Below are 13,515 nucleotides of genomic sequence, written 5' to 3'. Positions count from 1 at the left end.
AGGCAAACACGATGTGGGGCTCATACGAACCGTTAAGAACAACCCCGAAGTCTGAGTATCGTCCTTGCAAAGCAAAAGAGCCGTTAATACCCGAGGCTGTGCAAGAAATTACCCCAGTCTTTGACTCTCTCTAATAGGCTGAAGTGATAATCCCCCGTGAATAATCACTGATGAGAACACCCATTTTTTTGTTCAAAAAGGCAAACATTCCAGGTGAATCGGGGGAATGGAGGTTTGTTCTTGACCTGCAGGTTTTCAATAACGCTGTTATGTCGCACACCCCAAATGTACCCAACCCCTATATTATATTGGCTCAAATTCCACCGTATGTAAATGGCTCTCTATTGTGGATTTAGCAAATGCATTGTTTTGTGTACCGTTACACGCCGACAGTCAATTCTGGTTCACTTTTCCATTCAAAGGCCAATAGTATACTTTCACGTGACATTTTCAAGATTACTGTGAGCCCCCACCATAATTAAAGAGGCTCTACACAGGAGTCTGGAGACTCTTCTTTTAACTGGCGGGGGGGTCAGCGCTTCTGCAGTATGTAAACGAATGCCTAATCGCAGCACCAACAGAGAAACCATGTGAGAAAGGTGGGCTTGCGAGGCTCTGCCATCTCGTCTCGCAAAACTACAACTTGTGGACGTGTAGGATTCACCAATTTAGAATCTGGATACGGCGTTTTTTTGTGGATAGGTCAGCATTCAGAAGCAAAGAGATAGACCAGTGTCTGGTATGTTGTCGCAACTACCTAAAAGGTCGTCAAAGCGGGATCATTTCCTTCTCATCTGTCAGCGCAAGCAGCAGAGCTGATTGCCTTGATTGAGGCATGTAAATTGACCGAAGGCAGAACAGTGAATATTTACATCGACAGCAGATATGCATTCGGGGTTGTACATAATTTTGGATCCTTGTGGAAATTCAAGGGCTTCTTGACCTCCACTGGAAAGCCAATGACAAAACATGGCCAGATCTCTGACCTCCTGAAAGCAGTCCGATTGCCTAAATCAATCACTATGTGTCCATGTGAAGCCCACAGGAAAAATTATGATTCAATTTCTCAAGGCAATGAAAATGTAGACTCAGCGGCAAGGACGGCAGCCAATCAGCCGCCAACTGATCAGTTTGACATGTGTTTGTCAAATATTTGTAATCCAAATCAGACTTATGGGAGTTACAGTCGCAGGCCACATCGAAGGAGAAGCGTGAATGGACAAGGACAGGGTGTAGAATGAGGGAATGGGTTTAGTGTGGCCCCAATGGTAAACCCTGTCTACCACGATCTTTATTCCCTTTCTATGCCAAAGTAACACACGGTAAGGACCATGTGTCAAAAGTGGGGATGGACGACAATATTTCAGCACGCTGGTACAGAAAGGGATTTACTCATTACTTATAAAAAATGTGAATAATCTGTTATCTATGCCACTAATAATGTGGGGAGGGGAATACAAATGAATCAGGCAGAACACCCCAATCCCAAAGTCCGTTTGAACATTTACAGATGGACTTTATTGAACTAACACCCAGCTTAGGGAAAAGGCATTGTCTGGTAATAGTTGATGTTTTCCCAAGGGGTGGAAGTGCTCCCACGTCTCAACAGGATGCCAGTGCGGTAGCCAAGGCTTTGCTAACTGAAATAATTCCGAGATGGGGCATCCCTGAAAGGCTAAGCAGCGACAATGGAAAGCCATTCAGAAATATTGCCGTACAGCGGATCAGTGATTACTTGGGAATAAAGGTGAGGCAACATTGTGCCTATCACCCAGCGAGCGGTGGGGCAGTAGAAAGAGAGAAAACTGCCCTTATAAATAAATTGGCAAAATGTTGTGAGGAACTAGAGGCGACATGGACAAAGGCATTTCCAATTGTGCTAATGTATATGAAGGAGAAGAAGAGTAAATCTTAGGACGTTTGTGATTTTGTTTGGGAGGTGGCCCAATACAGGAATTGGCCCAAGACCGATTTTAAGACAGATAACAGACCACTGTGAGGACGAGATGTTATGTTACGGTATCAAACTCTCCACACTTCTGTCTCAAATAAAGAATCAAAAGAAGGGCAGCACTACCCCAATCAGCAGAAGGGAAGATGCACAATCTAGAACCTGAAGACTGGATAGTGGTGAAAGACTTCAGGAGCAAAAGCATGAAGGCGAAGAGCTGGCTGGGACCGTTCCAAGGGCTCCCTCCAACACAGGCAGCTGTTAAGATCGCCGAAAGAGCCACGTTGATACACGCCAGCCATCGCAAACGTGTAGCTGACCTTGAGGAGACATCGGACAACACCGGATCCAAATAAGTGTAAGTAGTGATTAGAAGAGTCATAGAAATATGGGGCTGCATGGCAGGACGAGTCGTGAAGGCGGGGGTGTCTGGGATACAACCGCAGACGGTAATCTTTACCAACGATGTTAAGTTGACCTTTACATGCCACCCATGCCCGTTTGGTAACCAGGACGACTATAAATAAGGTAATAAATATTTATGCAGAGATCCTTGTGTACCCAGTTACTGGCACTTAGTAGTATCCACCACGGCTACAGGTACACCTGACACGGGATATCGCTTTCCTGTTATCAAGGAAGGAGATGCCATGGCAAGGGTAACAATAACCAAGATTCAGAAGAGCGATGACGAAGCCTGGTGGTGTGGAATAGATAGACCCTTCTCCGATATCTATAGACAGGTGAATATAGTGGTACAGCCTCGCACCCACCCCACCCGAGTTGAAATGCAGAAGGTCCTCCAAGAAATAGTAGCTCCTGGACTCGAAAAGATGAATGTCCAATGACCCGCACTGCAGATGGGCGGAAAGGCCTTTTCCAAGCTGACAGAAATGGATGAAAGAAAGAAACTGATGTGCAGCTAAAATGATCACAAATGAAAAAAGTAAAAGTGGATTCGTTGAGAAAACATACAGCGCCATATTTCACTTTCCGTGGAAGTCTACTGTTAAGGACACCGTGCTCTCACTGCTGTAGCAATGGGGGATTTCCTCTGACCGTTTATGTTGTTGACAACCTTCCCAAAGCAGAGAATGTTGTATGGAGCTGGCAATTAATCGAGTATTGTCACAAACAGGTTCAGACTTGCATAAAACAAAGAAGTGCGAATCCTGGAAATCTGAATCAACAACAGGAATTGACAGAGAAACACTGCAGGTCTAACAGCATCTGTGGAGACAAAGAGATTTAATGTTTCATATCTCAGATTCAGGCTACTTATGCTTTTTATTGTTTTATTGCCTGGGTAATTGTCAATTTCACTTCGTGAAACAGCATATTACCAGAATCCCTCATTAGCTGACAGACGTGATCTGTCAAAATGCAAAATTCCTTTATCGGCTGTAATGCTGTTGCTGTTGCCCTGAGTTGGTGAAAGGCTGGCCTTCATTACCTTTTTCTTCTCCTTTATGTCGATGAGCAGCCGTGGTGAATGGAGAATTTCTGTTTGTCTCCCTTTGTCTCTCAGTACCATCTCACTCTCTTCTACATTCTCCCACTCTCTGTCTGTCAATATCCCTCATTTTTCATTTCTACTCTTGGAAAAGTGTTAAAATCGGAGTCTGTTCCGTGGCTTTCTCCGCCCCGCCCGGCCAAAGTGTGTAGAACTGGGCTCACAGTCTCCAATTAATGTCTGTGTTACTTAGGTCTGAGATCAGGTGACATTTGTTCACTCAAAACGTTATGAGCTTTTACAATTCTAAATAGTATTCATAATAGAACAGAAAAAAAACAGTTTCACTCCAATTACAGGATTTCTATGATGCCACTGCCGTTAGCCTAAAATCAATGAATGGTGACAGCAGACAATGAGAGCCATTGGATGCGTTGTTACTAAAACATTGTCCTGCAAGTCTGCAGTGTCTCCTGCGTCTCTTCATTATTCCCAAAAAACTTGAAAAGACGGATGGAGAATAACAGTAGAAGAGATAGACAAATCCTTGTCGAACAGAGTAAAAGGAACTCTGCGTTGAATTAGTAGGATAGAACATAGATTAATGGGTCCACATCAGGCGGTAGGGCTTGGTAGCACGAAATAACAACGGACTGAACTCAAACACAAGAAGCATGCTGAACCATCATTTTCGCGATGTTGGATAAACAATACGGTTTTTACAAGAAGTTTAAACAATTAACTTTCAATGTACAGAACATTTGACAGCATTTGACACCATTAACGCCTGGTTATTACCATATGCTGTAACTGACGAAACACAGACACTGTTCTTCAAATCAATAAGGGCATTTAATGAAGTATATGTTCACAGTTAATCGGGCCACCTTTCTGTAATAAAGCTGCTCGATGAGAATTTATCTCAACGTCCGCTTGTGCAGGACAGAAGTTTACAGCTGGTGACTCTCCACTGAAAATGTACAGGAAGAGGCAATCTCTTCTTGCTTTGATTTCAAACGGATGCCTTCACCTCTTCAACCTGACAGGATAAACAGTATGCGTTCATCATCCCTGGGCCGATTTACCGCGTGAATATGCACAGAGGAAAACTCATACCAAGAGACCAGGGTAATTGTGGTGAATTTACCAGGAGTGGTGTGTGAGTCGGTGTTAACAGTGGGCAGTAAGGGCTAAACCATTAGCACTGACATTGATCCTTGTACCAACAGCTCCTCACTCACTTTCTGCCTCATTCATCCCAGTCATCATTGACTTTCAGTTTATCCTACTTTCCCTTCGAAACTTTACACTTCTTCTGGACCACTTTCGGGTATCCACTTGGAAACTGCAGCTTTTTCAAACGAAATTCTGGGGACTGCACGTCACTCTTTGGGATAGGCTTCACTCCCCAAACATAATTACTCAAGAGATTGAGATGGTAAGTTACTTTACATCGTCCTCGAAGTGCTCAACACAGTGATACAGCCATGATGTCGATAGGGAGGGAGTTCCAAGAATTAGACATAGCGACATTGAATGAACGGCGAGATAGTTTCTGCTCTGAAAGGCGAGATCCTTAGAGGGGATTTGCAGTGACAATTTATTCGTGTATGTGCTGCCATGGCTGCCAGAGGATGTGGTGGAGGTTCGTACAATTGCAACATTCAAGAGGCATTTGAAATGGTATATAAGTCGGAAGGGTTTTGAGGGATATCGGCCGTGTGCTTGCAAGAAGGACCAAATTGGGTTGGGATTTCCGGTCAGCATGGGCAGGTTTGAACGAAGGGTCTGTTTCCCTGCAGTACATCTCTATGACTGTATGAGTCCAGTTGGATGCAATCAATCACTGGATTCCTTCTGGCAGAACCGGGTCTGTGCTCTCTGTGGAAGCAAAACATGATTTTCATTCAGATTATCAACAAGAAGAGGAGAAATAAATCTTCATTTCCTGACATGGAATTTTATCCTGTACATCTTTGTGACTGTGGGAGGAAACCGGAGCAAACCCACGCAGACACGGGGAGAACAGTCAGTCGCCTGAGGCGAGAATTGAACCCGGGTCTCCGGCGCTGTGAGGCAGCAGTGCTAACCACTGTGCCACCGTGCCGCCTGCCTGCACCGACCTTAACTGCACAAACTCTTGTGCCTATCGTTCTTTGTCCCCACATTTTGAAGCACCGGTCCTTGCCGTGGGTGGTGAAAGAGCTAACTACTGCCTCGCAGAAAAACCGTGGGGTCAGAGACCCGATAGATCTGTCATGCAGCGGGGATTGCATTGCTCAGAACAGATGTGTTTGCTGTGTGGGACTGAAACTGAACCCGATCACACACAGATACGGTGTAACAGCTGCCAGCAGATGTGGAGACGATTGGGACGGTTTCATTCGTACTCTGGGAAAAGACTGGATCCTAAATTCAGGGGAGCTAATTGTCACAGATAGAAAGCTGAAAATTGGTTAGGGAACGATATGAGTCATGACCGAATGGCGGGCAGAACAGATGGTCTGAAAGCTCTAACTGTCCTCCGATGCCTTCTGGTCTCTGGCCATCCAGTATCTAAGGAAATAGAAACAGAGTTAATCTTGCATTTCGAAGTCCTCCCCTTATAACTCGGAGAGGTGAGAGATGGAACAGATCTGCTATTAAATTTTGAGACTGGGAGAAGGTTTGGACACGGAAAATAAAAGAGAAACTGAGTATAAAGTTGAGAGTCAGGAGATATTCAATAAAAAGGTAGACGGAGATGGACATGGAGAAATAAGTGTCACTGGGCTTGAAGATTTAACTCGGCTTTCCATTCCAAGATTCTACCAGACCTGCTGAGATTTTCCCGCAATTTCTCTTGTTGGTACTGAAACAGAAGGGAGAAGTGTGATCCTGGACAAATCAGCTATGTCTGCTCTGTGGACGTTTGAATTCCCTGTTCGAACAAATCACTTCTGACCCACATGGAAACCTCACTATCCTGCATCACCCCCACCTCTGTTACTGACAATAAGCTGTTCATTACGTAAACCCATATGGGTACACAACAGCATCATTTACCGAGTGAATTGGGAAAATTTCAGGGAGAGTTCCATTCGGTTTCCATCATAGCATTCTCATTCAGTTAATTCTATTACAGCACCATTTGACATGCAGCAGTCACTGTCATGTTGCCATTCGCATTCGACGTCTCTGGATATATTGGTTGGGGCACGTTTGGAATGGTACCTCACGTTTTGGAAGGGACATCGTTTATAGCATATTCGGCTGAACTGATAACCTTGTCTCTTGCACCTGCAGTACAGTGGAGACAGTTTTCACTCAGAAACCAAGAGATGATCAAAAACGGAGGAAAAAATGTGTCAACAAAACCTGCCTCAGTGAGCGAATTCGCTCTTGCAACATTAATGGAGGGCGGCAAACCTATTAACAACAACAGCGCCCTGCGTGGGTCTCGACCCCACATCATTGAGATTAAAGGTCTCAAACTCTACCGACTGAGCGAACCAGGACAGGATTGGTGTTGGTTAATTTATGATTTCATACTGAGTTTAATTCAGCTGACACGGCAATTTTCAAAAATCTCGTTCATTCCTCCCCATTGCAAATAACATTATTCAAGTCTTTCAATTCTCAGATTTATTCCTTCAGAGAATTACAATCCATTTAGGCCTTCCCCCGGGATTCACGATTCTCTGTTAATATGTTCATATTTTGACCCTGATCCTTAGATCGCCGAACTGATTCCTAGACACTCTGGCAGACTGCAAATCAATCGGGAAAATACCTCAGGAAACCAAATCATTTCTGATTAGAGTGTCGGAAATCCCATCTGCTGAAGAGACAGAGTCCTCACAATCAACACTTTCTTTGTTCTCCCTGCCGACAAAGTTTACCACTTCTAATATTCGAGCCAGGAATTCTGATTATAAAATGTTTTAAAAACAGGAACAATCTTCTGAAGCCATTTCCAATTTGAATTAGAATTATTTACCCTTTCACACGGTAACAGCCGTTCCTGAGGAAGGAATTTCCATGAGCTGTGTCCCAGGGCTGGTCAGGAAGCCGCTGATTGAAACTGCAGTGGCCCCTTTCTGGTGTCAGCAGGGGCTTGTAGAGAGTGGGATCACATTCTGCTGCACGTGACCGTCTCACTCATTGTGGACTCAGGGTCAATCATGGATAGGTTCTCGTGGTTGTATTGTCAGAAAATGGTCGGTCTCAATACTTGATGTGAAATATTTGAGGCTCTGTGCTCTTTTTGGGCTAGGACAAACAACATTTCAGCCAAATGCTCTGACCATTTGAGACACAGCAACTGGCAGCAAAATTGTGCGTGTACACATCCAAACGCAGAGTGCTCGAGAGGATGTGGACAGCAGTAATTCTCACTATTTTAGGAATCAGTTGCTCATGTTCCCGTGTTTATCGCAGAGAGGGTGAGAGACCCGAGGAGTAACAAACACACCATAAAGCAATATCAGGACCTGTGTAGTTCTGTCATAAAAAGCTGCCTGCAGTTGTTCTATTGCAAAGTTGGGTTTCAAACCCATGACGCAATAGAGACTGGACCCTAAACCTAGCACATTAAACCTCTCTGGATTAGTGGTGTTGGAAGAGCACAGCAGTTCAGGCAGCATCCGAGGAGCAGTAAAATCGATGTTTCAGGCAAAAGCCCTTCATCAGGAATACAGGGTTTCGCCCGAAACGTCTAATTTACTGCACCTCGGATGCTGCCTGAACTGCTGCGCTCTTCAGCACCACTAATCCTCAATCTTGTCTCCAGCATTTGCATTCATTGTTTTTACCTACATTAAACCACTCGGTGACGCTCCCTGACGATAACTAAGCGCCAAACCTGTCAAGACTAATGTTTCAGCATCGCTTCACTTCAGGCAATTTCCCCTGGCACTTTCTATGAATACCTTCGCATAATTAAAAAAAATATTTACAACGATTTGAAAGGTTTGCACGGTGTGGACATTAGTGAGAAGCTGAATATTCTTCGACAGTTTTCCCCGGAGCTTCAGGCCTGAGGGATGCCCTTGGAAAAGTTTACAAAATCATGAGGTAGACGAGCAGAGAACTTTTTCAGAACTCATGTGAGTTTAAAGCGAGATAGCATAGGTTTAATGTGAGAGCAGTACAATTTGAAAGGGAGGTGAGCGACAGTTGTTTTTAATACAGACATTTTTGTGCCTGTGGAATAAATTTCCACATTTAGTGGCAGAGTTTGGTGCACTCACAACACTTCAAAGGCATCTAAATGGGTATGCAGACAGGAAGTGTTTGGAGAGATAAGGGACAAATATTGGCAAATATGTTTAGATTAGTTACGGTCATCTGATCAGCAGGTGCAAGTTGAATAGAAAGGTTTGCTTCCGTGCTCGGCAATTCTGTGACACTCCAGTACCTGACAACAGTTTCAACAGACCACTTGCAAAAACGCATGCTGTTTGTTACTAAGTCAGCGTGTTTGAATTTTATTTTTTCTTGAGGCGGAATGTTTTGAAATGACACAGAGAGGAATGTTTTCCAGATATTTACAGACAATGACCATTCTCCTTGATGCATTCCCAGGTTCTCCATCAAATCATTTCGTTGACTAAAAAAAACCTCACAAATCGTGTTATCCCCTCAACTCTCCAGTGAATCCAGAAACTGACAGCTCTTAACGTGGACAAGGTGCAAAACTCAAAAGGCAGAGTCATTATCAGACACACAAACTCATTACTTCTGTCTGTGAGGAAGTGCGAGACGTGTATGTCAAGAACTGCTCACACAAATAGCACCGTAGCAATTCCAAACGGAGCTTCCCGACATTCTGGAGATTTAGTGTATTGCCAAGTAACAGAAAGTGCTCAAGTAACATAAAACAAAACAGAAAAATGTACCATGAAAAGTGAATATTACCAATTATATTCTCGATTAAATTAGGTCAACAATGCGCTGGTGCCTCCATCTGATCGAGCGAGCCAATCTCCAGGCTCCCTCACCAGGACAGTAATGAAGGGAATGAGAGAAATATAACAAAGTTTCACGCTGCGGTTGCCCACCTTTTAGCCACAACAACAAAAAACGAGGGAGCAGATTCAGTGCAGGATCTGGCTTCAAAACAGCGGTGAAATAACGACGTCCACTCACTTTCAGGGAAAGCTGTGAACAACGCACATTGTCCAGAACATGAATACACAGCGCGGGCTGTTTAGTTCCCATATTCTACTGCTGTCCCGACATTCATACGAAAATGTACCTTTCAAAGAGAGCGTTTGTAGCTGTGGAATGACAGTGGCAGCTGTTTCCCCTCGCTCTTACTGCCGCCCTTGGTAATTTAGAGGCTGGTATTCTCATCTTACACGCGGTAGTTGAGTGTGCAATTCTCTGTTGCTCTGTTGTGGAAAAGCGGAGTGTTTTGGAGCAGAAAGATGTGAAGCTCGGATGCTTCTGGAGTTCTTGTTGAAAAGTTCGGTGACGCGAGGAAGATGGTTTTCAGACTTTTCCTCGCCTGTCTGGGTGACATTCTCAGCGCTGCAGAGGTTCCTGTGAAGCGCTGCTATCATGTTTTGGTACGAATTAATTTGGTTTCATTCCCGCTGCTTCCGTTTGTTGGGATTGCAGATTGGGTCCAACGGATGGAATCCGTGGATGAGTGCCCTGCTTCCAGGATTGTCTGGCTGTCTTCTGCTTGCCCTGTCCTATTATTGTTGTGCTATTCTAGTCGAATGTGTGGCCCTTGCCGTTTGTACGTATTGCTACTAGGGACTGCTAGACTGACGCCCACACAAATTATTTGCCAAGAACCAATATCCATACACCTTCATTCGCAGATGCATGGCACACGAAGTTCACAAGGAGGATATGCTTTGAGCTAATTTTTAAATCATGCTTCCCTGTATTAAAAACAAATTCTGGAAAACGATATCCAGACTCCTCCGAGCACTCGGTCTTATGACAGCACAGAAACCGAGAGTCTCACTCAGACAACAACTCACGAGAAAACAAGGCCCAATACGCATCATGTGCAGGTCAAACGTGGTTGACGAGATTCCACGCTGCGATTGCACGAAACACGACATAGGAGAAAGAGGCTGACAACTAGAGAGCTGCACTCATAATTTCATCTGGACTGTAAACGCCTCGGACAGCTGTTCCTTGCAGTTATGCACAGAATATTGAATGTCTCTGATTCCAGGGCTTAGAACTCGGATGATACGACCGTCTGCAACACTGGTTACTTCCTTGTGTGAGGTAACTCCTGATGGAACACATGTAACATTCTATTGCTCATTGAGAAATATATTCAAAATAGGAGCTCATAGCAGCATTTCTGTTGTCTTTCTGGTGCTGTCCCTGACATGCCCTGTGGCACTGCACTTATTCTCTGTTTCCTGAGGGTTCGGCACATGCTTCCACGATCGTATTATGGGCAGTAATCTGCATTTTCGCTTCAATAAGGAGTGTGTGAAGCGGAGGTCCACCATTCTCGATGCTATTTTTCTCTTCTTATGCACAACTACAATACAGTAAACGATCAATTAATATTGTAAGATGATACACAGAGGCCTGTGAAATATCGAAGTTTTAATGACATTTATGCAATGGTTAGAGATGACCTTGATTCAGGAAATAACGATGTAAAGTCTGTTTGGCTGGAGTTGAGGAACAGTGAGGAATGAACTCACAAGCATGTGTAGTTTACAAGCCCACTCGCAGTAACCACAAAGCGAAATAAATCGTACAAGGAAAAAAATATTGAGTGTGAGTGACAAAAATGGCAATAGTCATGCGTGATCTTAACTTCCCATCTAAAACTCTCGGTTCTATTGTAGAAACGTTTGGAGAACCATAATCAAAGAAATCCCACATGTCCCATAAAACATCACGAGGGATATCTTGGAAATTGATTACTCTACTGGTGATTTAATTTTCTTATTTTCTTGGAAACCATCTCTTTAATTGTGAGCATCAGAAAAGGCTTTCTTTTGCCAGCAAGAAATAAATATGTGATTAACCTTTGTTCGTTTCATGTATAAGAACACTGTGACTCCTCTGCACTGCACATCTTTTGCGTTTCTATCGATTTTAATAGTAGCGTGTCTTTTGATTCTTCCCAACAAAGTATATGACCTCGCATTCCCGACATGAAGCTGCATCTGCCAAGAATACTCCAATTGTTGGAGGGAATCCTGAGGAACAGAATGTACATGTATTTGGAAAGGCAAGGACTGATTCGGACAGTTAACATGGCTTTGTGCGTGGGAAATCATGTCTCACAAATTTGATTGACTTTTTTGAAGAAGTAACAAAGAAGATTGATGAGGGCAGAGCAGTAAATGTGATCTATATGGACTTCAGAAAGGCGTTCAACAATGTTCCCCATGGGAGACTGATTGGCAAGGGGAGATCTCATGTAATAGCAGTGGACCTAACACCGACCCTTGTAGGTACGCCGCCAGTACCTGGACACCAAGAAGAACATGTTCCATCAACTACAACAATGTTTTCTATTGGCAAGCCAATTACTGATCAAAGCTGCAATCTCTCCCACAATTCCATTCCACCGCATTTTGTGTAATATCCTATTGTGGGGAACCTTATCGAACAACTTTCTGAAACCCATATACACCACATCAACCGGTTTACTGTCATCTCCCTGTTTGGTCACTTTGTCATAAAAGTCAATAAGATTCGTTCGGCAAGGTCTACCCATCACAAAACCGTGCTGACTGTCCCTGATCAGATTATTCTTTTCTAGATGGTCATAAATCCTATCTATAATAACCTTTTCCAACATATTACCAACAACTGCAGTGAGACTCAATGGTCTGTAATTACCAGGGTTGTCTCTACGACACTTTTTGAACACGGGAACAACATATGCTATGCTCCATTCCACAGGCACTACTCCTGTAGACAACGATGATTTAACGATCGCCGCCAAAGGTAATCAATCTCATCCCTTGCTTCCCAGAGGATCCTAGGACAGATCCCATCCGGCCCAGCGGACTTGTCTGTTATCTCACTCTCCAGTATTTCTATCACCTAATCCTTGTGAAACTCAATCTCTACTACTCCAGACGCAAGTATCTCTATACCTTCCTCGCCAACATTTTCATTTTCTATAGCGAACACTGTCGAAAAATATTTATTTAGCGCTTCCCCTATCTCCTCTGACTCCACACACAACTTCCCACGATTATCCTTGATTGTCCCAAATTTAACTCTCGTCATTCTTTTATTCCTGACATACCTATGGAAAGCCTTAGGGTTAACCCTGATCCTATCTGCCAACAACTTCTCATGTCTCGTCTTGGCTCTTCTCAGCTCTCTTTATACGTCTTTCCTGATATCGTTGGAACCCTCGAGCGCTCTAACTGAGTTTTCACATTTTGTCCTAACATAAGACTTCTTGTTCTTCTTGACCAGGGATTCCACTTCCTCAGTAAACCACGGCTCACGCGTTCTATATCTTCCTACTTGCCTGACAGGTATCTAGGACACACAGGAGCTTTTCTTTGAATAAGCTCAACATTTTTAATGTGCTCACCCCCTGCAGTTTCCTACCACATTCTACGTTTCCTAAATCTTACCTCGATACATCGTAATTTCCCTTCCACCAGATGAAACTCTCGCTCCGTGGAGTACACCTATCCCTTTCAATCACGAAAGTAAACCTGAGAGAATTGTGATCGCTGTCTCCAAAGTGCTCACATACTTCCGAATCTAAAACCTGGCCAGGCTCGTTTCCCAAGTCTAATCAAATTCCTGGCCTGGTTTGCAAAATAGGTGTTCTGAACTTTGAGCGAAAACGGTTCCAGCAGGAAAGCATTCATAACGTAGCCAGCAGGAATCGAACCTACGTGGGGAAACCCCAATGGATTTCTAATCCATCGCTTTAACCACTCGGCCATGACTACAGACAGCGCAGCACGGTTGAGCAATGACCAAATCAGCCGTGATCTCATTGAAAGCTCTTGCTGACTTGAGCTAAATGCTTCCATCTCCTTTCATACCTTTGCTGTCATTTGTAAGGTGCGAGACACCAATGTAAAAGAAGGAAAGCACAAAGGTAGGAAAAGACATTTGCAGTCAAACTGAGTCAAAATTATTTATTGAAAGGAAAATC

At 43.8% G+C, this 13,515-nt stretch overlaps 1 non-coding gene across 1 annotated transcript; it reads right to left on the bottom strand.

Annotated features, from left to right (window-relative positions):
- Positions 1-13,224: 13,224 nt before the first annotated feature.
- trnaf-aaa (transfer RNA phenylalanine (anticodon AAA)) lies at positions 13,225-13,306 on the bottom strand. Its single transcript has one exon. It is a non-coding gene; the product is annotated as a tRNA-Ser (tRNA).
- Between the last annotated feature and the right edge of the window lie 209 nt (positions 13,307-13,515).

The sequence above is a fragment of the Chiloscyllium plagiosum genome, unplaced genomic scaffold, assembly GCF_037043375.1.
Source record: "Chiloscyllium plagiosum isolate Xiang-an unplaced genomic scaffold, Cpla_swu_hap1 HiC_scaffold_49, whole genome shotgun sequence".
NCBI lineage: Eukaryota > Metazoa > Chordata > Chondrichthyes > Orectolobiformes > Hemiscylliidae > Chiloscyllium > Chiloscyllium plagiosum.
This window is presented reverse-complemented; position numbering and strand designations above follow the sequence as displayed.